We start from the raw sequence: 4,731 nt of genomic DNA on the forward strand, positions 1-4,731 counted from the left end.
GCCCTTCCTCCCTGACTGTTCCACCTGCCTGCAGTCTGATTGCAGCAATGAGAATCAGCTGCCGTAATTGGCTCACGCCAGTCACCTGTTTGCAATTCCACCTCCCAGCATATAAGCCAGCTCTGTCATTCACTCCCTGCTCCACCATGGATGCGCACATCCTGCGTTGACTCGTGACCACCAGAGCTTCTTGGACACGACGCTGCCCTTGTACCTCTGCCGGTTCCTGTTTGGGTTTCCTACCCACCCCTTCAGCTGAGTTTCTTCCCGTGGTAAGTATCCAGTTTTGATGGATTAGTTTAGGTTCTTCATTTATGGTTTTCTTAAATTTCCCCTCTGTTGTTAGTTTAGAGTCTTTATTGAATTTTGTAGTCTTGTCCGTTTTCCTAATTGGATTTTCCTTATCAGCTTTCAGCCCTTCCTCCCTGACTGTTCCACCTGCCTGCAGTCTGATTGCAGCAATGAGAATCAGCTGCCGTAATTGGCTCACACCAGTCACCTGTTTGCAATTCCACCTCCCAGCATATAAGCCAGCTCTGTCATTCACTCCCTGCTCCACCATGGACGCGCACATCCTGCATCGACTCGTGACCACCAGAGCTTCTTGGACACGACGCTGCCCTTGTACCCCTGCCGGTTCCTGTTTGGGTTTCCTACCTTACCCCTTCAGCTGAGTTTCTTCCCGTGGTAAGTATCCAGTTTTGATGGAGTAGTTTAGGTTATTCATGTATAAATCCTCATAAATGTTTAAAACCCACACAGGTGAATTTCCTCATGGATAAAATGCAATGCTTCATATATATGCACTAGTGTGTGGCTTTCAGCTTTCTATACTTCAACACATTTTTTTGATGTTTTCCTCCCCCAGACCAACTGCTACAAAGCATTACCGGGTAACAAATACACCTGATGAAGATCAGAAATATTCAAGCAGAAACCTTCAGCTTCCACAAAGGTGGAATTCATTCTGCCATGAAGACCTAACAACCTTCAAAGACAATTTGAAAATGGGTAAGAAATGAAAGCACACACTGTTTAGTCTAGACCATCATTTGTGCTGACATCTGTGCTTTTAGATTCTATCAAGACGGGGAAAAAAACACTGATAAAAGTGTAGTCCTGCGTAAAATACATCACCTGCTTAAGCGTGACTGGCTGGATTTTGAACTGACCTACTGATAAATGTTTCAAAGGTGACACGGACCTTCCTGGAGGATGTTGCACAAGAAGTTTTGTCATTGTTGCCACATTCTGGTGTCCATTCCACTCGATTCCATTTGACTGCATTGATTGCCTTTTGTATTTATAGATTATCGTGAGAAATTGCAAGAATTGATGCTTTTATGTTTTGTACAAGTTTGTTGTCAATAAAAACAAAAACCTTTATTGAAAAAATTGTTTGGATTGTAAACTATTGTCACAGGAAGAACCTCGGTTGCTGCAACTTGTTGCTGTTATTGTTGCAGGAAGAACGTCGGGCGCTGCAACTTGGTTCTCTGTTATTGTTGCAGGAAGGACGTCAGTCGCTGCAACTTGGTTCTCTGTTATTGTTGCAGGAAGAATGTCAGTCGCTGCAAGTTGTTGCTCTGTTATTGTTGCAGGAAGAATGTCAGTCGCTGCAAGTTGTTGCTGTTATTGTTGCAGGAAGAATGTCAGTTGCTGCAAGTTGTTGCTCTGTTATTGTTGCAGGAAGTATGTCAGTCGCTGCAAGTTGTTGCTGTTATTGTTGCAGGAAGAATGTCAGTTGCTGCAAGTTGTTGCTCTGTTATTGTTGCAGGAAGAAGCGCTGCGTCACTCTGCGAAGCGCTGCGTCACTCTGCGAAGCGCTGCGTCACTCTGCGAAGCGCTGCGTCACTCTGCGAAGCGCTGCGTCACTCAACTCAACTCAACTCAACTCAACTCAACTCAACTCAACTCAACTCAACTCAACTCAACTCAACTCAACTCAACTCAACTCAACTCAACTCAACTCAACTCAACTCAACTCAACTCAACTCAACTCAACTCAACTCAACTCAACTCAACTCAACTCAACTCAACTCAACTCAACTCAACTCAACTCAACTCAACTCAACTCAACTCAACTCAACTCAACTCAACTCAACTCAACTCAACTCAACTCAACTCAACTCAACTCAACTCAACTCAACTCAACTCAACTCAACTCAACTCAACTCAACTCAACTCAACTCAACTCAACTCAACTCAACTCAACTCAACTCAACTCAACTCAACTCAACTCAACTCAACTCAACTCAACTCAACTCAACTCAACTCAACTCAACTCAACTCAACTCAACTCAACTCAACTCAACTCAACTCAACTCAACTCAACTCAACTCAACTCAACTCAACTCAACTCAACTCAACTCAACTCAACTCAACTCAACTCAACTCAACTCAACTCAACTCAACTCAACTCAACTCAACTCAACTCAACTCAACTCAACTCAACTCAACTCAACTCAACTCAACTCAACTCAACTCAACTCAACTCAACTCAACTCAACTCAACTCAACTCAACTCAACTCAACTCAACTCAACTCAACTCAACTCAACTCAACTCAACTCAACTCAACTCAACTCAACTCAACTCAACTCAACTCAACTCAACTCAACTCAACTCAACTCAACTCAACTCAACTCAACTCAACTCAACTCAACTCAACTCAACTCAACTCAACTCAACTCAACTCAACTCAACTCAACTCAACTCAACTCAACTCAACTCAACTCAACTCAACTCAACTCAACTCAACTCAACTCAACTCAACTCAACTCAACTCAACTCAACTCAACTCAACTCAACTCAACTCAACTCAACTCAACTCAACTCAACTCAACTCAACTCAACTCAACTCAACTCAACTCAACTCAACTCAACTCAACTCAACTCAACTCAACTCAACTCAACTCAACTCAACTCAACTCAACTCAACTCAACTCAACTCAACTCAACTCAACTCAACTCAACTCAACTCAACTCAACTCAACTCAACTCAACTCAACTCAACTCAACTCAACTCAACTCAACTCAACTCAACTCAACTCAACTCAACTCAACTCAACTCAACTCAACTCAACTCAACTCAACTCAACTCAACTCAACTCAACTCAACTCAACTCAACTCAACTCAACTCAACTCAACTCAACTCAACTCAACTCAACTCAACTCAACTCAACTCAACTCAACTCAACTCAACTCAACTCAACTCAACTCAACTCAACTCAACTCAACTCAACTCAACTCAACTCAACTCAACTCAACTCAACTCAACTCAACTCAACTCAACTCAACTCAACTCAACTCAACTCAACTCAACTCAACTCAACTCAACTCAACTCAACTCAACTCAACTCAACTCAACTCAACTCAACTCAACTCAACTCAACTCAACTCAACTCAACTCAACTCAACTCAACTCAACTCAACTCAACTCAACTCAACTCAACTCAACTCAACTCAACTCAACTCAACTCAACTCAACTCAACTCAACTCAACTCAACTCAACTCAACTCAACTCAACTCAACTCAACTCAACTCAACTCAACTCAACTCAACTCAACTCAACTCAACTCAACTCAACTCAACTCAACTCAACTCAACTCAACTCAACTCAACTCAACTCAACTCAACTCAACTCAACTCAACTCAACTCAACTCAACTCAACTCAACTCAACTCAACTCAACTCAACTCAACTCAACTCAACTCAACTCAACTCAACTCAACTCAACTCAACTCAACTCAACTCAACTCAACTCAACTCAACTCAACTCAACTCAACTCAACTCAACTCAACTCAACTCAACTCAACTCAACTCAACTCAACTCAACTCAACTCAACTCAACTCAACTCAACTCAACTCAACTCAACTCAACTCAACTCAACTCAACTCAACTCAACTCAACTCAACTCAACTCAACTCAACTCAACTCAACTCAACTCAACTCAACTCAACTCAACTCAACTCAACTCAACTCAACTCAACTCAACTCAACTCAACTCAACTCAACTCAACTCAACTCAACTCAACTCAACTCAACTCAACTCAACTCAACTCAACTCAACTCAACTCAACTCAACTCAACTCAACTCAACTCAACTCAACTCAACTCAACTCAACTCAACTCAACTCAACTCAACTCAACTCAACTCAACTCAACTCAACTCAACTCAACTCAACTCAACTCAACTCAACTCAACTCAACTCAACTCAACTCAACTCAACTCAACTCAACTCAACTCAACTCAACTCAACTCAACTCAACTCAACTCAACTCAACTCAACTCAACTCAACTCAACTCAACTCAACTCAACTCAACTCAACTCAACTCAACTCAACTCAACTCAACTCAACTCAACTCAACTCAACTCAACTCAACTCAACTCAACTCAACTCAACTCAACTCAACTCAACTCAACTCAACTCAACTCAACTCAACTCAACTCAACTCAACTCAACTCAACTCAACTCAACTCAACTCAACTCAACTCAACTCAACTCAACTCAACTCAACTCAACTCAACTCAACTCAACTCAACTCAACTCAACTCAACTCAACTCAACTCAACTCAACTCAACTCAACTCAACTCAACTCAACTCAACTCAACTCAACTCAACTCAACTCAACTCAACTCAACTCAACTCAACTCAACTCAACTCAACTCAACTCAACTCAACTCAACTCAACTCAACTCAACTCAACTCAACTCAGACCGACA

General features: G+C 42.0%; 1 long non-coding RNA gene across 1 annotated transcript; it reads left to right on the top strand.

Annotated features, from left to right (window-relative positions):
* LOC129347625 (uncharacterized) lies at positions 1-2,009 on the top strand. Its single transcript, XR_008599812.1, has 4 exons — positions 1-272; positions 409-687; positions 869-1,011; positions 1,778-2,009. It is a non-coding gene; the product is annotated as an uncharacterized LOC129347625 (long non-coding RNA).
* The last annotated feature ends 2,722 nt before the right edge of the window (positions 2,010-4,731 follow it).

The sequence above is a fragment of the Amphiprion ocellaris genome, chromosome 2 (assembly GCF_022539595.1).
Source record: "Amphiprion ocellaris isolate individual 3 ecotype Okinawa chromosome 2, ASM2253959v1, whole genome shotgun sequence".
In the NCBI taxonomy this organism is placed as follows: domain Eukaryota; kingdom Metazoa; phylum Chordata; class Actinopteri; family Pomacentridae; genus Amphiprion; species Amphiprion ocellaris.